Source organism: Suncus etruscus, chromosome 10 (assembly GCF_024139225.1).
Source record: "Suncus etruscus isolate mSunEtr1 chromosome 10, mSunEtr1.pri.cur, whole genome shotgun sequence".
NCBI classification, from domain to species: Eukaryota; Metazoa; Chordata; class Mammalia; order Eulipotyphla; family Soricidae; genus Suncus; species Suncus etruscus.
Genome location: NC_064857.1, coordinates 54,428,172 through 54,450,254, shown reverse-complemented (window position 1 = coordinate 54,450,254; position 22,083 = coordinate 54,428,172). Strand labels below are relative to the sequence as shown.

The 22,083-nt window shown below is 43.6% G+C and overlaps 1 non-coding gene across 1 annotated transcript; it reads right to left on the bottom strand.

The window, feature by feature from the left end:
- Positions 1–21,391: 21,391 nt before the first annotated feature.
- On the bottom strand, positions 21,392–21,524 carry LOC126021130 (small nucleolar RNA SNORA51). Its single transcript, XR_007499740.1, has one exon. It is a non-coding gene; the product is annotated as a small nucleolar RNA SNORA51 (small nucleolar RNA).
- Positions 21,525–22,083: the final 559 nt, after the last annotated feature.

Here is a 22,083-nt window from a genome sequence, read left to right as displayed (position 1 = left end):
TGGTAGTCTTTGTCTCCAGTTCATAGATGGGCTGGGACTGTCTTACCAAGGCTGTGGCCTGGCACTTATGGACCATTCAGCCCTTGTAGGGATCTCAAACTCAATTTACCTGAGGGCCACAGGAGGCAAAGTTGAGGTGATCCTTGAATGCAAAGTCAGTAGTAAGCCTTGAACATTGGGGGTGTGACCCAAATAACTAAAACAAAACAAAACAAGATTCCTCTAGGGCAGGGCCACAAAATGTTGTACAGAGGGCCGTTTGCGGCCCGCGGGTCGCAAGTTTGAGACCCCTGCCTTAGAGTCACTTGCTCAGTTGTGAAAAACATATCCTCCCAGAAAATGTATATGCTCCAGTGTCCTTTACGTGTATGTATATGCTCCTGGATGGGAAGGCTCCTTCACTTTTGATGGGTTAATGGTTGGATAGGACTCATTCTCCACTGAATTTCTGTCTTGGGTACTTAGTCCAGTCCTGACCAATGAGAGCCACGCTGGTGTTTACATGTTCCCAGCTAAGCCGATGAGCATTAACCCTGAAACATTGGCTCTAACTGTGGAAAGACACCTACTTTTCAAGTGTGGTGGAGAAAATAGAATCCTGACCCTGGTGAGACCCTTTTTACTGGCCTGAGATTTGGGCCATCACATTGGAAATCAGATCCAAGAAATGGGAGAGACAGATTTCCAATGACATTGTCTGAGTTCCTGGTTACAGCTGTACCTCAGGCCTGTCTACTCCTGGACATTTCCCTTTCTGGGTACAAACCCCTTTCTTTAAGCCTGTGTATGCTGGCCTTCTATCACTGTAGCAGAAAGAGTTCTAATACTTCCTCATGCCCTAAGCTTTTCCCAGGGTTCAGGCTTTTCAGTGATAGTGGTGGAGCACCTTGAGGTGGAGAAATGGCCTATTTAGGCTCAAAAGCAGAGAGTGATTTGTTTTATTTTCATTTTGTTTGGGGGCCACATCTAGGGCTTATTCATGGATTTTTGCTCATGGACTCCTGGTGGGCTTGGTAAACCATCTGGGATTCCAGGTAGTGAGCCTGGGTTGGCTTCGTGGAAGTCAAGTGCCCTATACTCTTCGGTCTAAGAGAGGCATTTCTTTCTGAGCTTTATGTTGGCCTTCGTGCCTTGTTTGGGTATTCTTTTCTAGATCTGTCTTTTTTCTTTCCATTGGAGGCTGCTTTGCTTCAGCTCCACACAGCTAGGTGGGCAGATATGGCCCAGCAGGTCTCTGCTAGTCATATGGTGCTCGTTAAAATTAGACAGAGCAGGGAGCTAGCTCTGGGGGATTTTTCTCATTCAGACCCTCCTGCTTGCCATAGGGAAGAAATACAGAGAGTCTCATTTTTCAAGGGATGGAAGACAATGTGCTGTTCCATTTGCTCTCATCTTCAGGTGGATGCTCAAAATCCTCTCTAAGGAAAGGGCAGGTAGGGGGAAGTTTTGAGGGCAGCAGGAGCTGTATGTGATAAAGGCCAAAGAACAGTAGACAAAAGTCTAGTTCTCAGCCCTTGAAAGCCAGTGTGGAGATGCTCCCTTGGCCATCACCTGCATCAAATATGGTACAAGAATACCTGGCCTTGTTGCACTTTGCAGATAGTGTGCTTTTGACAAAGGGAAAGTCAGGGGCAACCTTGTATGGAACAAGTCTATTGGCACTATCTTTCCAACAGCGTCTGCTCACTCTCATATTTATATACACTGTGCTCTTAAAGACAGGGCTATCAAACAATAAATGACAGCATAGTGTAAATAGATGTTATTTTCTTTCTTCTTTTCTTCCTTATTTTCCTTTCCTTTTTTTCTTCCTTCCATTCCTTCCTTCCTTCTCTTTCTCCTTCCTTCCTTTTTCTTTCTTTCTTTCTTTTTCTTTTTCTTTCTTCTTTCTTTCTTTCTTTCTTTCTTTCTTTCTTTCTTTCTTTCTTTTTTCTTTCTTTCTTTTCTTTCTTTTTCTTTTCTTTTTCTTTCTTCTTCTTTCTTTCTTTCTTTTTCTATCTCTTTCTTTCTTTCTTTTTCTTTTCTCTTTTCTTTCTTTCTCTTTCTCTTCTTTCTTCTTCTTCTTCTTTTCCTTCTTCTTCCTTCTCTTCTTCTTCCTTCTTTCTCCTCCTCCTTCTTCCTTCCTTTTCTTCTTTCATAGAGAACATTTCCTTTATTACTCAGACTTGGTAGTGCTCAAGGCCCACAAGGGCCACATCCAGCATATAAATCCATGTAATGCTGGAGATGGAAGTCACAAGGTAGGCATGCACTTTATCATTTGCATTATTTCTTCGGCCCTGCAAACATGACTTGTTATGCAGTGGGAAACATGCTTGTGGCTTTTTTTAGGCTAGGTACTCAATCATGGTGGGCTAGGTTCAGTTGTACATATTTTGGTTTGCCAGGGCTACTGAGATAGTAACACAGGGTGTGGCTTAGTAACAATCTCCTAGACATGAAGCCTAGAAGCCTGAGACCAAGTTTTGTGTGTGTGTGTGTGTGTGTGTGTGTGTGTGTGTGTGTGTGTGTGTGTGTGTGTAGTTATGGTTGTGAAGAGAATCAGCTGGAGCCTTTCACTGGCTGCTGGCTTTGTGCTTCAAGGGAGAAGCAGAACTTCAATTTCTGCTTTGATCTTCACATGCTGCCCTTCCCTTGAAATCTTCAAGGCTGACCCAAGATAATCTTTCCCCCAGTCCTCTTTTTAAAGTCCGCTAATTATAAAGGATTAGGCCCTCTACTCAATCTCTTCACTTCAGCCTCATTACCTCTATAAAGATCTTACCTCCAATAGGGAGTTGGAGATATTGGGAGTTAAGACTTTGAAATATGAATTTCAGGGGCAGAATCCAACTCATCAGACTTATTAATGTATAAGAAGTGATCCTTAAAAAAAAAAACAACTAAAATAAAAGCGATCCTTCAACATCATGGCTGAAATAAATAAATAAATAAAACTTTCATGGTTTCTGTGGATGAGGAATTTGATTGAGAGGACACTGCAGTCAGGTGTGGGTGGGGCAGGACCTGAGAAGGTTTGCCCCAGGCTGGAGGATGAGGTGAGCATCCATGGACAGGAGGCCTGACTTCATCTCCACAGGATACTTGAGGGGCTTGGTGGCCCAGTGCTGGCAGTACCCACAGAAGGGGTCCAAGAGATCAAGATAGTTATTATCATATCTTATATGAATGGACTGTCACTTGTTTCCTGTTCTGGTAGTTACTCTGGCCACTCCTGAATCAGTGTGGGAGGAGGCCTGAAAGGGTGCTCATGCCAGGATAACAAACCTTTGCCCACATTTACATTAGCTCACCACTACCTATACTGTCCTGTCCTGTCAGTGGGAAAGGTTGAGGGGGAAGGAAAGAGCACACTCTTTTCTCTCCACACACAGACTCCTTTGTGAGAATGATGTGATCCACACTTCATGGCCTTCTGTCTCACCTAAGTCACATGGCTACACACATAGCTAAAGAGACAGCCTTTATTTCCCAGAGTCTATCATGGTAAGTAAAATTCGATTGTTATGAATCTGTCATCTCCAAAGCACCAAAGAGTCTGCCTAGCAACGAGGTGCTTAACTGGCAGGAAAACAACAGAGATTGGGAGGGATGTCCAGCAGAAGCTAGAGAAAAAGTATCAGAGGGAGGAAGTGAAGGGGTTGTCTTTATGTCCAGCAGGGATCAGGTAACAATAGCTTATATATTGTGGCTTTTGGTTTTTGTTCCTTTTTTTTCCAGAAAATCAGACCTATAGGCACATGCAGTTGAGGAACACACAAAACCATTTCTAGAAAATGGTCCTGGGATATTGAGTATGGTAATAAAAAAGGGGAACTAGAAGTTGAGAAGGGTTCCCTTGTGTGGTTTCCAGGGTTTCCAGGGGCTGGTACTGTCCTGACAAAGCCTTTAGGTTCTATCAGCCCAGTCAGAGCCCAGAGGTTGGAATGAGGTACCTTCTCTCGGGAAGAGGTTGCCACACTCATTAAACCTCAAGTGTTGGATCTAGTCTGTTTTGGCTTTGCCTAACCCTGGAGAGTGTGCCTAAGAGTTAGGGGTGGATGTAGGAGAGAAGATGGGGCAAAGTTACACAAAAAATTAACAATTTGGGTCCGGAGAGATAGCATGGAAGGTAAGGCGTTTGCCTTTCAAGCAGAAGATCATGGGTTCGAATCCTGGCATCCCATATGGTCCCCCGAGCCTGCCAGGAGCGATTTCTGAGCATAGAGCCAGGAGTAACCCCTGAGCGATGCCGGGTGTGACCCAAAAACCAAAAAAAAAAAGAAAAAAAATTAACAATTTGATTCTGTGTCTACTTTGGTTCTCCATAAAAAAAAAAAAAAAAACCTGGAATAGTGAATTGAAAAGTCTGGATTTTCTTTCTGCAGTAAAACAAATCAAACAAAACAACAACAAAACACAAAAATCCAGCACCTCTCTTCATGTAGGACTTCTCGACTACCCACACAGCATACTTTATTCTGTGTTTCCCCCACCAGACTCTTCTGATCCTGCTGGGTGTTCTACCTAGAACCCAGCCGAACTCAAACCCAGCTCTGCCTTCCTAGAGAAGGCATCTAATCCTCCCAGAGAAAAAAAGTGCTTAGTCCTGGAGATAGCACCCCACTTCAGCAGTCAGTCTCTGAGTTCAGGCTTCTGATAATGGGTGATGTATCCAGGGTCTCTGCCGCCTCTGCCTCTGGTTTAAGGAATTTGCTAGAGCTGCTCTCAGCAAACACTGAACTCAGAAAACGCTCACAGTTCCCAGTTTATAAAAGGACTTACCTGCTAAGAGATTCAAGTGGGAAGCTGGGTGAAGAGAGACAGAGGGCAAGGTCTGAGAGGAGTCCTGGTGCAGGAGCCTTTGTCTCCATGGAGTTGGTGTAACATCTTCCCTGAATCTGTTCGACCACCAGAGTGCCGGCAGAAGTCCCTGCTTTGGGAATTTAAATTATTATTATTATTTTTTTAATAATATAGCACCATGATTTACCAAGTTTTTCATAATGCAGTTGTTCAGGCACTAAGTGTTCCAACATCAATTCAACCGCCAGTGTGACTGGTGGTTCCTTCAATAGTCTCCCAGTCTCCCACACACCATCCTTGTAGGCACAAACAAATTTACTTCCTAGTGTTTGTTACAACTCAGCTATAAATGGAATTATAAAAACTTATATCAACAAGGGTCAATTTGAAATAATTGTTATATCTCTCCATGGTGTGTCTAAATTCAGTGTCTAAGGATTTACTGTGCTGTGATTGGTGCTAGTTCAGCCTTCTGTGTTACTGTTTAAGCTCACTAAGTTTCTATGTAATTTTTATCATCAGATATCCTGTGACACTACTGGGCTGACATTCCAATGATACTTTGAGGATAGGTCTGATGCAGTGGTCAGGTATCTGAGAGAGAGAGAGAGAGAGAGAGAGAGAGAGAGAGAGAGAGAGAGAGGATGATGATGATGATGATGATGATGATGATGGGGGTGAAACCAAGTTGTAAACAAACAAATACAAAGAAACCAGGGTGACCCAAGTTGTAAATTGTGAACCAACAATTCCCCTATTTTTGTTTACTGAGAAGCAGAAATATGAGATAAATCAGAATAGATCTGTGGGGAGTTTGGATGAGCACGCCCAAATAGGAGCTTTAAAAGTGGCTGTTATTTTGCATAGGCATGGTCAAAGCTGGGAAAATAAAATAATAATTAAATAAAAAAACCTTTTAGTATCAATAGGAGCATGGTGACCTTTCCCAGGAATTATTTGGTCATACATGCCAACAAACTAGTCTAGAGTTTGTCTAACCCCAGAGAGTCTTTCTTCTAGGTCCCTGGGAAAACTCCAAGTTTAAACAAACAGAACAAAGAAACCAGGGATGATCTTTGTTTTGGGTAAAACTAAGTTGTAAATTGTGAACCAGCAGTGGGACTGGGATGCATCTGTTGGAGTGTGTTGGTGTAGCTCCGAGCTGCTGTGGCTTAGGCAGAATCTGTTCTGCCTGTTCTACAAATGCCCCCAGAGGTATCAGCCAAGACCAGACAACCTGAGAAATATCACTGCTCACTATTTTCTTTTGCTGCTTTGTTTTTTGGGAAGTCCTCTGTATTGGTGTTCATGAGGCCTGAGGGCCTTACCACCAATTCTTTTTTTCTTCTTTTTTCTGGTTTTTGGGTCACACCTGGAAGTGCTTAGGGGTTATTCCTGGCTCTATGCTCAGAAATTGCTCCTGGCAGGCTCGGGGAACCATATGGGATGCCAGGATTCGAACCACTGTCCTTCTGCATGGAAGGCAAATGCCTTACCTCTGTGCTATCTCTCTGACCCCCTTACCAGCAATTCTTGGTTAACTGACCTTGTGGTTCAATGTAAGGGCCCGAGAATGCAGTAATGCTTGGGCTCTGTTGTTTCTAGGAGTTTACCTGGGCCACCCTAGCAGTGCTGGGGACCTCCATGGCTGCACCCATGGATATTCAGAGTACCATGTGGTTCCAGGATATATGCTAAGCACATGTCCTGTACTCTCTCCTGGTCCTGGGAATTTTTTCTTTCTTTTCTTTTCTTTTTTTGGTTTTTGGGTCATACCTGGCAATGCTCAGGGGTTACTTCTGGCTCTATGCTCAGAAATCGCTCCTGGTAGGCTTGGGGGACCATATGGGACGCCGGGATTTGAACCACTGTCTTTCTGCATGCAAGGCAAATGCCCTACCTCTATGCTATCTCTCCGGCCCCAGTGGGATTTCTTTTTTTTTTTTTTTGGTTTTTGGGCCACACCCAGTGACGCTCAGGGGTTACTCCTGGCTATGCGCTCAGAAGTTGCTCCTGGCTTGGGAGACCATATGGGACACCGGGGGATCGAACCACGGTTCATCCTAGGCTAGTGCAGGCAAGGCAGGCACCTTACCTCTAGCGCCACCACACCGGCCCCGGGAATTTTTTTTTTTTTTGTGGGCCCTGTAGTCACTTAGCTATGGTGCATTGCGAGCTTCACTTTTAATCCTTCTCCTTTTTTAAATGAATGGAGGATCAGATGAAAAATTTCAAGCTTCTAATGATGGCTTAGTCTTTTGGTGATGCGTTCCCAAATGGAAGCCATTCAAGAACCCCACCCCAGACCCAAAGTCACCTCCTTGGGACAAAAGACACTACCACCACTCAGGAAATTCCAAGGAGTCTAGTCCTCTGGGTCAGGAAACTAAGACTAAATACTAGAACAAAGGATGCGCCTGTGTCCTTGCCTTTCAGGAAGTCACAAGGTTTGGGGAGCGCTGTGCCAACAACCAGGATGAAAACCAAGCACAGTCTTGATTACCCATCACCCTATCAGGCAGGATCTGGCATGCCCATAGTTTATTGGGAGATGATGGTGGGACTGGAAGAAGCGGAAGGGCATGTACCATAGTCTCTACTTTAGGGAATGGGAGCTCAGCAGGACAAGTACCCTAAAAGTCTCCTAGAGAAGTCTGTGCTGGCAACACAGGCCAAGACATTTAGCTCCAGTTCCTACCCTGGGAAGTGAACTTTTCTGCAGTTCTTTCTATATTTCCACCTCACATCTTGGCTCCAGGGCCTCAGAGGTGGCCCTGAGTTGCAAAAAGGAGAGTTATGACTTGATGAGAACTCTGAGTCTGGTAGGGACCATTCTCCATGTAATTAGAGGAGAACCACCTGCCATCACCACCACCCTCCCCCATCTGATGCACTATGGAGGAAACAGGGGAACGAACAGGGTACCCTGGTTATTTCAGATATAGATAGCTTAGCCTGAACCCTCTGTGCCTGAGGATAGGGGTTGAGCTGATAGAATGTGGGGGACTCTAGTCAGCCATTGACTACCCAGGGTACAGGTTGTTATGATCTGTGACTCCCTCCTATTTTTTTCTTGTTCTGCCTCACCATCCATGAGGGACAGCCAACAAGGGGATGTCTAGGAACCTCTTGAAACTTGGCCGGGGAACTGAGGGTTGTCCTGTGGGCTGCAGGATGTCCTCCTCTCCACTACCAGACTATTCATGCAGTAGACCATAGCCTGGTGCCTTAGCCCTCCCTTCTCCCTCTACCCCTCCACCCCGGGTCCTTTTCTGCCAAGTTCCATACTGGGTTTCATGGGAATGCTTCAGAGTTTTGAGGCCATAAATATAAGTTTATAAGAAGATAAATAAATGCTCAAAGATTAAAGAGAAGAAGACCTTGTTGAAAAGAAAAGAAAAGAAAAACAGGTGGAACAAAGCCTTTTTTGCTCACCTGACAGCCAGGTTCCTGTCCCAGAACTAATTTCTAAGGTTCTCTGCCTGCTCCCCCCCAAAGACCCCTTGATTGCAGACCACTCCCTCTTTCTCCTGTAGGGTTTCTCTATGCAGGGGGTTGAACCATTTTACTTACCATAGGTCTTTAGAGGCCACCTTCAGTCATTGGTTAAATTGATACTTATTTCTCTGTGTACTTCTCTCCTTTTCTATTGGTGGCAGTTGTGCAATGACGGGTGGCCACACAAGCTTGGTTGTGGCACAGGCAGGAAAAACTCAAAGACAAATGCGCCTCGAAGCTGAGGCCCTTCAGGACAACAATCTCTCTTGTTGGGGGCTGCACACTTCAGACATGCCCTACAACTGTTGCCATACCAATGACTGAGCTTTGCTGCTTCTCCACTAATCTCTAAAGAGAACCCTACCTGCCAAAAAATCTCCATGTATACAGGCTCTGTGACTGAAATATTCTAGCACAGTTTGAAGCCAGGCTTGACTGCCCCCATACCCTCTCCACCCCCGGCACTTCTGTATATGATCCAGAGCTTTCTGTTATGTTTGCACAAGTGGCTAATGCCATAGATTCATCTGACTTTTGAAAAAGAGGCCCAACTAGCAGAAGAGACAGCATAGCAGTAGGGCATTTGCCTTGCACTCAGCAGATTCAGGACAGATGGTGTTCGAATCCCGGCATTCCATATGGTTCCCCAGGCCAACCAGGTGCAATTTCTGAGCACAGAGCCAGGAATAACCCCTGAGCACCACCAGGTGTGGCCCCCAAACAAAACAAAACAAAACAAAAAAAATTCATAAATATACTGGCCTTGAAACTGATTGTACATGAACTATCACTGTCACTGTACGAGTTCATTAGTCCAGCTCACAAATCCTGAAAGTTGTGGACTGTATGGCTATGTGGGCACCTCCATAATTTTAATACTGATTTCTCAGTAGGAATGCATCAAATTAGATATGAAATGTTTTATTTTTTGGGCTTTTGGGCCACACCCAGTGACACTCAGGGGTTACTCCTGGCTATGTGCTCAGAAATAGCTTCTGGCTTGAGGGGGACCATTTGGGATGCCGGGGATCAAACTGCTGTCTGTCCTAGGTTAGTGCTTGCAAGGCAAATGCCCTACCACCTGTGCCACTACTCCGGCCCCAAGATATGAAATTTTTTTAGAAGACACATGAGCTCAACAGAGAAAACCAACAACAGAATGCTCAACTAGTAACATCTTAGTTAATAGATTTTCAGACAGAGACATATGATCCCATTGTGAGATATGAAAATTTTCACAAATTTTCTTTTTTCCCTAATAATTCCATTATCATTTAATTTTACCAAGCAATATTAAGCAAATAGTCATTGTTACTGAGGTGCAGATTTAAAGGTTGAGAAACTGATGGCAGGAGGGAGGGAAAAAATCTCATATCATTCACTCCTGGAAGAGTGGATCATGACCACCATCCCTTTGTACCCTCCCCCGACTCCGGGAACCATCCCATATACACCTGAACAGACATGCACACCTGTCACTTCACTGCAAGCCCTTGCCATTTCCAGCCTGATGGCTCCCTGGACATGCAAAGACCATGCAGGAGGCAGACCAGACCATGACAAATGGACCAAAGCACAAGTCAAGGCAGCTTTCTCTACCAATATTGTCACTGAAAGGTATCATGCATATCACTTTTTCTCCTTTCAGCACCCAGCTCTCGTCCAGAGTGAGCCAACTCCTCTTAAGGTAGAGGAAGCTATCTTGACTTGTGCCTTGGCCCATTTATCATGGGCTGGGGTCTCCTCAACACCCCTGAAGACATCAATGCTGGAGATGGCGAGGGCTTGCAGTGTGTGTATAGCTGTTCAGGTATATATGGGGTGATCCCTAGGATCAGGGGTCAGTATGAAGGGAAGGTAGTCATGGTCCACACTTCTGGGAGTGATGGACATAAGATCTATATGAGAGGAGGTGAGACATTTTGCTAATTTTGTTTAAAAAAGGCAAGTAACTTATCTGCCTACTTGCTTTCTGCAGGGATGATTCTTTCACAAGGATGTTCATTTGCCTGTGCTTTGGTGGTCCTTGGGGGGGATGTGAGTCAGGAAGAAGGTAGGTACATAGATGTCCTAGAGATGATAAGTCAAAGAAGAAGAAAGGCAGGGAGTGCTGTTCTAAGTCATGGTGTCAGGGGTCTGGGAGTTCTGGGGGACATGGGATCAGAGGAACCTCTGCATGGGTGGGCAGGTGTCAAGGAGACCCAACCTATGAGAGACAAGTAAGATTTGCAGGCTGGTGGAGGACAGCCAGCATCAACAGCAGAGAGCCAATGGGCTGGGTCTGGGGCCAGGCTGGAGAAGTGGGAGGCAGGTGTGGCAGGCTTAGGACAGGAGACTTCAGGATAAAGGCAGGTCAGGTCCCTGATGCACAATGCTGAGCCCTTGGGCACTTCCTCCCATGGAGGCCACCCGGAGAGCTGGTCCAGCTGCCAATGCCCACATCTTGGCTCTGGGGCAGCTCAGCTCAGTCCACTAGTGCAAGCTGCCAGGCTTTCCTGGTGGGGAGTGTGGGATCAGCTGCTGGATGACTTAAATTGTTGTAAAATGCCAGATTAAAAAATGAATTGCAGTCTTTGCCCTAAGCCTGGTTCATCACTGTCAATGCCTACTTTTGTGTGTGTTTCGTGCGCGCGCGCGCGCGTGTGTGTGTGTGTGTGTGTGTGTGTGTGTGTGTGTGTGTGTGTGTTTATGTTTTGGGTTCTGGGAAAAAGGCATCTAAATGTCATGTCATGGGGACCTAGCTAGGCTGCCCTGCTTTCTGTTCCCTGGAGAGCCGCTCCCAGGAAACTTAGGAAGGGCCATACGGCCATGTTGAGCTGTCTGTTGAGGACTGGGTTTGAGGACTCAGTATTACTGTGACTCAGGAAGAGACAGAATAGTCCTCTGGATCACAGAGCAGAGGCAGGAAGGGAGGAAGACCCAAGGGCTACTGGTCACACTATTGACTGGGACTCAAACTGGATCAACATCTCAGCTCTGCCCAGGGCCTCTGTTCCCCCAGCTCTTTCCTCGGTGCATCCTTTGGGTTTTCTCTCTGATGTGTCCATCTTCCACAAGTTCCCCAACCATTGAGCTGTCCCAACCTCTTTCCTGCCTGTTTGCAGGGAGCTTTCCAAAATACAAAATGTCCTGCCCATTCTTGTTTTTCATTTTCTGGGCTCCTGTTACCAAAGGATAGGAATTCTCAAATGAACATCCCGGCCCCTCACTCTAGCGGGTTTCTTTTTTTTTTTTTTTTTTTGGTTTTTGGGTCACACCCGGTAATGCTCAGGGGTTACTCCTGGCTATGCACTCAGAAGTTGCTCCTGGCTTGGGGGACCATATGGGACACTGGGGGATCGAACCGCGGTCTGTCCAAGGCTAGCGCAGGCAAGGCAGGCACCTTACCTCTAGCGCCACTGCCCGACCCCTCTAGCGGGTTTCTTAACTTGAGTTCCAATCCCACCACTCAGTGGCTGTGTGGCTTTGTACATGAGAGTTCATTGCCCCTTAGTTTCTTTATCTATAAAACGGGGATAATAGGGACTGGAGAGATTGCATAGTGGTAGGTCGTCCTTGCAAGCAGCTGACCCAGGACTGACAGCAGTTGGAATCCCAGCATCCCATTAATGGTCCCTCGAGCCAGCCAAGACAGATTTCTGAGTGCAGGGTCAGGAGTATCTCTGAGCACCACTGGGTGGGGACCCCCTCCCCAAATGAGGATAATAATTATTCTCAGATGCTTTGGTTTGTGAAGATTAAATGAATTAGCATTTAGGATAGTGCTTGGCATATAGTAATTGCTAGTAAAAGGTAGTCATTATCAGTTGTTTCACAATACCCCCACCCCCAAAATTTGTTATCAGACACCTTCACTAGTTCAATGATTTTAAGTGGTCAGATTATCCCATATACTTATCTATTGCTGTGTCACAAATGTCCACAAACATCAGTACCTTAAAATAATAATAATAATGCACATTTATTGTCACAACTTCTATGGCTCAGAATCTAGATGCCGTTTGCGTGGATTCTCTACTTTCTGGGTCTTATGAAGATAAAATCAGAGTACCAGCCAAGGTGTGGCCCTTTGAATGAGATCCCAAAAATGCGTAGGAGACTAGAGTAGGGCCCTTCTAAGCGATTCTCAGGCATGAAGATGTGGTACTGTTTTGGTCCAGTGGTGTCAGGGCCTTTAATGTTATACCTGGGATGCCTGGGTAGTGAAATGATGATGAAATTAGGGCCCATGGTATGCAAGAAATATGCCTTAACCCCCAAGGCTTGGCCTAGGAAGGGTCTGCTTCCAAATTCATGTAGTGGTTGACAGAATTCAGTTCCCTGTGTTTGAGGGATGTAATTGAGTATTACCCTTTTTCTTTCCCCACCAAAGCTTAGAGGGTCTATCTGGGATGAAGAGACCAGAACAGACTAGTCTGAGGTCTACAGTCTTAGGGGTGACAATTTTTGCCTGGGAGAAACCACCTTGTTTTGCCTTGCCTGGCTTTGATCTGTCCATCTTAAAGGAAGCTGAAACCCAGAGGGGACACAAGATTCTCCCCAACACAGAGCATGTATAATTGTACGGGGCTGAAAGTTGGGTGAACTCATGAGTTCTCCCAAGAGTTCTTATCTCTTGGGAGAGATAATACAACAGTAAGGTGTTTGCTTTGCATGGGTCTGATCACTGCATATGATCAGGGATATGATCCTTGCAGTATTACCAAGAATTATTTCTGAGAGTAGACCCATCATCCCTGAGTGCCATTGGGTATGGTTCCCAAATAAAAAAACAATAAAAATAAAAGATTTTTTTTCTTACTTCTGGAAGCAGAACAACTCAGGACACACCCAGGAGCCCTGGATCTCACAGGAAAGTTCTTGCTGCTGGCTTCTAACTTTCTGTTCAGGGATCTTCAGTGGAATGTTCTGATGATTGGAAAGTGGTGGCTTGAGCTTCTGGTGGATGGAGAGCCCCATGGAAGCTGGCTATCCCACAGGATGGCAGAATCCTTTCTCTGTAGCTGCTAATCGACACACAGGATCACCACCCTCAGAGTTCCCAGGTGAGGCAGGGTGGTTTGTGGAGTAGAGAAGTGAGTTCCTGTCCTCTCCTCAGGTGGTGGATGAGAGCTCCTTGTTATCCCTGTGGGACAAAGGGCACACTCTGTGCCTGGAAGGGCAGGTGTTCCGCCCAGTTCCATCACTTCTCACCTACACAAAGCCAGAGGTTTCATAAGTGTTTTTCCTTGGAGCTAGAAGGAACTGGCTGGAAGCAGCGGGGGAGTGGGGAGTGATTAGGCGTGTCACAGGGTGAATTGTGTTCCTGTTGCCGAAGACTCATCAGGAAGGATGCAAAAGGAGCCCACCACTCTCCAGAAGCCCTGCCCAGGATTTGATGCTGGGAGAAGGCAGCAGTCTTTGTCCCAGACTTCTAGATTGTGTGGGAGTGGCACTCAGAATCCTCTCACCTGTCTCCCAACCCCAGGAAACTGGAGGAATACGGCACACCCAGGAGTTGGGAGGGTGGGGGCTTTGCTTTGGGGTCCTGGTGGAGAGGGTAGGCTGAATCCCAGGAAGTGCTAGATTTTCAGGATCTGATAGAAGAGAATGGAACTATGGCCTTACGGGAGTCAGGCCAGTAGGTTGAGGTGCAGGCCCAAGTAGCCACCACTGACTTCAATTATTTCTGTATCCATGGGGCTTGGGGTTTGGGATGGATAATCTAACCAATAGGGATCTTGAGCCTGTCCTCTGTAGTGCATTCAACCTGTGTAGTTGGAAATGGGATTCTATCAACTCCAAGCTTCCTACTTCCACTAATGGGTGTCATGTTATTCTCCCGCACTGGCAGCTCAAGACCAAATTGCAGCCAACACAGGTGGGATTTGTGTGCGCGAGTGTGTGTGTGTGTGTGTGTGTGTGTGTGTGTGTGTGTGTGTGTGTGTGTGTGTGTGTGAGAGAGAGAGAGAGAGAGAGAGAGAGACAGAGAGAGAGACAGAGACAGAGAGACAGAGAGAGACAGAGAGAGAGAGAAAGAGAGGTGTGTGTGTGTGAGAGAGAGAGAAAGAGAGGTATGTGTGTGTGAGAGAGAGAGAAAGAGAGGAAGAGAGTTAGTGGTTAGTGCTGCTTTGTTACGATGTGGCTGTTAATATATTGCCTTTTCTGCATTTGCCAGAATCCCTTTCCTGGTGTCCAAGAGCAGCTTCAGCCTTACTCTTGGGTTTCTTTGTTGTTTCTGGGCCAAGGGGATACTGATGAAAGGCAGTCAAAGGCTATTTCCAAACCCTGGCTGCTTCTCTGTCATGGTCTCCAAGGGTAGAAACTGTACAAAGGATTTAAAAAATCCTAATGGTTTTTGCTTTCCCTGGAGTACTCCAAGGAACAAAGGTCCCAATCCAAAACTTTGTGTCACCTCAGGGAACATTAGAGACTGTAAAAGCTGCTGCCTCTTTTGGAGATCCCTCTCATCCTTGAGGCAAATGGTGGTTTTGGTTTTTCCTTTTAGATGTCTATGTTCCCTTTAGCTTGAAGACACAAAACTGGCTCTTCTAAGTCCAGCTCGTTGCATAATTTTTTTCTTATTTGTTTATTTTTCACTTTTTTTGTTTTGTTTTGTTTTTTTTTTTTTTTTTGGGTCACACCCGACAGCTCAGGGGTTACTCCTGCCTCTGCTCAGAAATCGCTTCTGGCAGGCACGGGGGACCATATGGGATGCTGGGATTCGAACCACTGTCCTTCTGCATGAAAGGCAAATGCCTTACCTCCATGCTATCTCTCCAGTCCCATTTTTCACTTTCAAAATGCATTTAAGTATGTGTTGTCAGTGGCTTAGTAAAGTGGGATGGGCAGGAGATGAACTTGAGAAAAGTGTGCTTCAATCTCTGTGCTCTACTTGCCTCGGCCACCAACACTGGGGACATGCCTGGACTTAGACCCTAACCTTAGCACAGGCATTGTGGGCCCATCACTTTTCCCTCACAGAAAAGAATTTTAGGGCGAGGCAAAAGGCAAAGCAGAAAGTTTTTATTGAAACTTATTTAGAAAGATGTGGGAGGAGTGAAAGAGAGGAATACGTGTTCAAGAAAGAACACAGCTTTCTCTACAGTAGAAAAACAAGCAAAGAAACCATGAGAGGCATGCTCAAGGAAAACACAGGCTTAAAGAGCAAGGCCCTAATGACTTTTAGAGGGAGTTTTTGTATAGTTCTTCCAAATAGATTTTTCTGAAGTTCTGCATACATAAAAATTAATCTGAGTGTTGTCACAAGAAAACCATGCACTACTGGTGATCTCGTGACCTTATGGATTCTTCAATAGCTTCTCTTGTGCTGAGTGGCCCACCCTTCTTTGGATGGGCCCTTAGATGTCTGCATCTGAGTAGTGCCTCAGTTTCTCTTCTCCAAATTGCTCAGGAATTGTATTGTCAAAGGGATGTGGTCCTGTGCCTTTGGACTATATCAGAGTTTGGAAATTTCCTCTTAAGTTTTATTATTTCCCAAAAGTACATTGCCAGAGTCCAGAGAGCTAGTATAGTAAGTAGGGCATTTGCCTTCATGCTGCTGATCCTGATTCACTTCCTGGCATCCCATATGGTAGGTGTTGTGTATGTAAATATTTTGGGGGATTACTATGTTACTCACCTTAAACTGATTGGTGATTGTGCCCTACCCTAGGGTGTGACCTGGCATTCTGCCCCCACCCTAGGGTAGGACCTGATTCTGCTTCCACCATTGGTTGGTATCTGATCCCACCATTGAGTGGTACCTGACTCTGGGGTATAAAAACAAGGGTCTGTGGAAGGCTGGGGCTTTTTTGCTGGAACTGAAGCTGAGTCTTTGGACTTCAGTTTTGTTCTCCGAATAAAGCGAATATTTCCACGAGCCTGACTGTCTGCGAGCTGTTTACCCGCCGTTTCACCTCAGAACCGTGGGCTAGACAGGGTGGCAGACGCGTGCTCTGAGCTGGAAGAAAAAGGCCTCATTCTCCATCCCACCATCAGTCAACCTCTTCAGGGGCTGACTTGCTACAGTAGGTATGTTGAGCCTGCCAGAAGTGACCCCTGAACACCACTGGGTATAGCTGAAAACAAAGAAATAAAACAACCCTTAAAGAAAACCTCAAAAGTACATTGCTCGGGTCCTCTTATTATCTGCCTATAACAGTTTAACATGGTTATAAAGGTTATGTTGTACAAAGGTACTGTGATCCAGCATCACAGTGTGCCCACATCCCTCCTCAAGGTCCTGTCATGCTTGTTACATCCAATCAAGAACCCACCAATTAAGGAAAGCTACTAGGGGGTTTAAAGATGTCCTGGTGAAGATGGGCATGTAATTAAATGATAGAGTGCATGTCTTACATGTGTGAGGCCCTTGGTTTGTTCCTATGAAAACATAAATGAAAGGCCTGGAGAGATAGTAGTGAGTAGAGGTGATTGCTTGTATGTCACTAACTTAGGCTTGATCCCTGGAATTCTATATGGTTCCACAAGCTCACCAGGCCTGATACCTGAGTCCAGAGCCAGAAGTAAGACCTGAGTTTGGCTGTATATGCTCCCCAAATGCAAATAAAATTAAAAAAAAAAATAAAAGGAAAAAGAGAAAGACCCGGTTTCTTGGCTCTTCATGAGACTAATTCAGGCTCTATGGTGTTCTGCTTCAGTGTTCCCCAGCTATCCTTCCTTGCTCCTCCCCTCTCAGTACATTCTGTTTCCCCTCTCCTCCCTTTTTTTATTCCCTCTTTTTGCCAAGTCTCAAGCTCTGCTCCTAGGGCACCTGACCTGACAGTGACCATGTAAGGCTTTTGCCCACCTAATAGGTGGGTTTGAGTGAAAAAAATTAAAAATAAAATTAAAATGCTGCTGTTGTTAATCTGAAATGACCACTGCCCATCTCATATGGAGAGTTGATAAATGGCAGGAGTGACAGAAGAAACTTTTTGAGCCTTGGCATTCTGGTTAGTAGAAAGTGGATTTTTATTGGGGTAAAACAGCTGAGATTATTAAGAAGGAGAACTTCCAATGTTTGAGAGCTCTCTACACATATACAGATTGGTGCCTTGCAGGCTGCTGGGGGATAGAGAAGCAGAGGCCATAGCCCATTGTCCCAGTGGCCACAGTGGCCCTCCACCAAGCTGAAGGGAGCAACCTGCTAAAAGTCAGGGCAGAGGCATTGTTATGCAGTAGAGCCAGATTGACAAAAGCCTGTGAATAATGTCCATCATTCCCCAGGAAAGCACGTGGAGAGCCAGTGGTATAAAAATGGCAGTATCATTACTTACAGTGGTGCTGTTGGTGGCAGGTCAGTAAAGAGTCTGTACCTTAGTGCTATCAGGAAGAACCTAGGGTAGAGGTCAGGACAAAAAGCCGTGTGCTACAGCATGAGATATAACAGATGGGATATATCCTAGGAATGGCCTTGCCTTAGCTTCCTGCCCAATAGATTAGGGAGGGAACAGTACCTTTCATTTTACTTTTCTCACAGGAATCCTGAACTGAGTCCTGGCCTCATTCTTAGTGCAGAAACTCTCCTAAAACATAAGAATTGGCTGAATTCTGGCTTTGTGACTCTTTGGACAACACAATGGATTTAGTCTTTATGCTGTTTGGACCTGGCATTTCATTCTGTGAAATGATCATATTTAAGGGAAGGAGAAAGTGGGAGAAGGGGAAAGAGAAAAGGGATGGTGATGGGCCTCTTCAGAAAAGCTAAATCCCTCTCCAGTTTGTGAGTTGGATTTTTGTTTCTTTGAAGTTTAGGGTGGAGGCTCTACCTTTGCTCATTCCTGGAGCAGTTTCTGGATAAGGGCTTTGGGGTCCAACATGGATGGATGGTGGCTGAAGGCAGGGATGAAAGCTATCTTAGGGCTATTCCTGGCATTTCTGTCTGAAAGTTTGACTTTAATTATCTTTTTTTTTTTTTTTTTTTTTTTTTTTTGGTTTTTGGGTCACACCCGGCGGTGCTCAGAGGTTACTCCTGGCTGTCTGCTCAGAAATAGCTCCTGGCAGGCACAGGGGACCATATGGGACACCGGGATTCAAACCAACCACCTTTGGTCCTGGATCGGCTGCTTGCTAGGCAAACACCGCTGTGCTATCTCTCCGGGCCCAGACTTTAATTATCTTAAGGATGATTTTGTATTAAATTCTCTGTGCCAAAGTGTCCAAATTGGGATATTTAATTTTTTATTGTGATAAAATACTTATAACAAAAATTCATCATCTTAGCTATTAAGCTCAGTGGTGTTGAAGGAATTAATAATATTGTACAACTCTCACATCATCCTTCTCCACAACTTTTCATCTAATCAGATAAAAACTCTGTACTCTAAAAATGTTCCTTATATCCCTCCTGAACCCATGGTATCCACCATTCCACTTTATTTTTCTGATTATTTTTATTCTATGATTTTATACACAAGATCATGTTGTATTTATTTTTTAAAACTAGCTTATTTCCCTTAAAGTAATGTGCCCATTTCACTCATGTTGTAGCACGAGCCAGAATTTTCTTCCTTTTTAAGGTTGAATGATATTCAATTGGGTGTGGAATAATCTAATGATGGAATAATTCTATCAGTTCACTAATGTATACTCTAGGTGCTTCCATATTTAACACGGTGTGGGATGTCTCCTTGAGATTATTCTCTTTTTTCATAATAATTTTTATTTTGACCAAAGTGGATTACATATTTTTCACAGTAATATTTTAGATACATATTAACATTGAATCAGGGGATTCCCATTACCAAAGTTGTCCTCCCTCCACCCCCGTTCCCAACTTGCATTCCATATCCCTCTCTCTTACCCTCGGGCTGCTAGTATAAGTGGTCCCCTCTGTGTCTAGCTTGTTGTAGATTGGGTATCGATTCTTTTGTCATTGGCTTGAGGTTATTCTCTTAACTGTTTGAGTAATACAGGTTTATGCCACTATCCAAAAGTAGAGTGCTCTAAAAAAGAAAGAAAGAAAGAAAGAAAGAAAGAAAGAAAGAAAGAAAGAAAGAAAGAAAGAAAGAAAGAAAGAAAGAAAGAAAATCAACTAACCTAATTGTTATTTTTTCTTTTATTTCTTTTTTTTGTTTTTTTTTTTTTTTTTGGGGGGGGGCCACACTCGTTTGATGCTCAGGAGTTACTCCGCTCAGAAATTGTCCCTGGCTTGGGGAGACCATATGGAGAACTTGGAAGTCTTATGTACTATGGCTAATCCCAATTTGGTCCCCAGTACTGTATGGTTCCAAAGCACTGCTGGGTGTCATTTTCAGGGCCGCTATCACTACTGAGAATGACAGAAAGGTTCCAAGATGAGATGAGGCCCCAAATAAGTATGTTAAGATCTTGTCTCTACTATCTTCAACAAGTATGGTCTCTCTATGTTTAACCAAAATTATTATCACCGTGCAGGTCTGGCTTTTCTTTCTTTTTCTGTAGCTGATGGTTTTGGTATTTGGTTTATTCTGTGTTAATTTTTTTGTAATCTTGTTGATACTCCCTTGTTGTTTGCTTCTGTTTTGTTTTGCTTTACCACTTTTTTCTTCCTTTTTCCCTTCCTTTATCTAAATGGATATATATATAATATATATAAATATATTATATATGTTTATAACACCTAGATGGACTCCTCCTTGTTTTTCTCTTTTTTGTTTGAATTTTTTTTCCTTCCCCCAATGGTACCAAGGCCAGACAGTCAAATGTTCATTTGGTGGAAATAAAAACTGATCAGACATGAATACCAAATCCAAAGTCAAAGACAACAGAATCAATACCCGATCTACAATAAGCTGTACAAGGGGGGAACAGTTGCACTAGCATTACAGGGTTTAAGGAGAGAGATGTGGGATGCATGCTGGGAATAGTGGTAGAGGGAGGACAACACTGGTGGTGGGAATGCCCTTGACCCATTGTCACTATGTGCCTCAAACATTACTGTGAGAGAATTGTAATTCACTTTGACCACAATAAAAATTAAAAAAAAAAAAAGATATGAGCCTGAGTTGAATCCTAAAGTTGGGGAAGATATTGTTCTAAACACATTAATGGGCAATCTTGTTGACAAAAAATGTTAGCAGTGTTTGTGGAGAGAAACAACATTAAAACAAAAAAATATTCAGTCTCAGATATTCTATGCTAGTCTATTATTGTTTTTTAGAGTAACTAGAGACAAATGCGAAATCAGTCAAAAATCACATTTTCTTCTCAATTCTACCTACTTACTACATAGACAAAGAGAACTTTTGAGAAACAGGCAGTATTAAGTGGAAACAACAAGCACGATCTCAGAAATTAGTCTCAAAAGTAGCTACTTATTGTTTGAATAATAGTGCTACTGAATACAGAGCAGAAGGCTCTATCTGAGAAAGCTCAGAAACATATATCATTGATTGACTTGTTTTTAAACTTTGGGAGCAAATTAAGATGAGATCGCTCAATGGACAAGAGAACTTACTTTCAAAGCAGGAACCCGGAGTTAATTTTCTGGCACCAAATGGTCCCCTGAGAATTACTAGGAGTATACCCTACACTGAAGGGCATTGCTGGGTATGATGGCATTTTGATACCTGACAGGACTCGGGGACCATATAAGATACAGGGATCAAACCTAGGTTGACTGTGTGAAAATAAGTGGTTTATTCAATATACTATTGCAGTAGTCCTTCTTTCTTTCTTTCTTTCTTTCTTTCTTTCTTTCTTTCTTTCTTTCTTTCTTTCTTTCTTTCTTTCTTTCTTTCTTTCTTTCTTTCTTTCTTTCTTTCTTTCTTTCTTTCTTTCTTTCTTTCTTTCTTTCTTTCTTTCTTTCTTTTTCTTTCTTTTCTTTCTTTCTTTCTTTCTTTCTTCTTTCTTTCTTTCTTTCTTTCTTTCTTTCTTCTTTCTTTCTTTCTTTCTTTCTTTCTTTCTTTTTTCTTTCTTTCTTTCTTTCTTTCTTTCTTTCTTTTCTTTCTTTTCTTTTCTTTCTTTCTTTCTTCTTTCTTTCTTTCTTTCTTTCTTTCTTTCTTTCTTTCTTTTATTCTTTCTTTCTTTCTCTCTTTCTTTCTTCCTTCTTTCATTTTCTTTTTTTCTTCTTTCTTTCTTTCTCTCTCTTTCTTTCTTTTTGTTTCTTTCTTTCTTTCTTTTTATTTCTTTCTTTCTTTCTTTCTTTCGTCCCCCCATTCACAATACAGACCAGGCAAAGGACCTGGTTTGAGGTGTATATGGGAAGCATTTACTGTACCTCCTCTTTCTATACAGTCAGTGTAAAGAAAACAGCCTGTGGTAAGCATTGGGAGGCCTTATCTTTTCTTTTCTTCATTTTTTCCTTTATTTAAACATCTTGATTACATAAATGATTGTGATTAGGTTTCAGTCATGTAAAGAATGCCCTCCTTTAACCAGTGCAACATTCAGTGGTCCTTTCTTTCTCTTTCTTTTCTTTCTTTCTTTCTTTTTCTTTCTTTCTTTCTTTTTCTTCTTTCTTTCTTTCTTTCTTCTTTCTTTCTTTCTTTCTTTCTTTCTTTCTTTCTTCTTTCTTTCTCTCTTTCTCTCTCTCTCTCTCTTTCTTTCTTTCTTTTTCTCTCTCTTTCTCTCTCTCTTTCTTTCTTTCTTTCTTTCTTTCTTTCTTTCTTTCTTTCTTTATTTCTTTCTTTCTTTCTTTCTTTCTTTCTTTATTTCTTTATTTCTTTCTTTCTTCTTTCTTCTCTTTCTTTCTTTCTTTCTTTTTCTTTCTTTCTTTCTTTCTTTCTTTCTTTCTCTTCCTCCTTCCTTCCTTCCTTCCTTCCTTCCTTCCTTCCTTCCTTCCTTCCTTCCTTCCTTCCTTCCTTCCTTCCTTCCTTCCTTTCTTCCTTCCTTCCT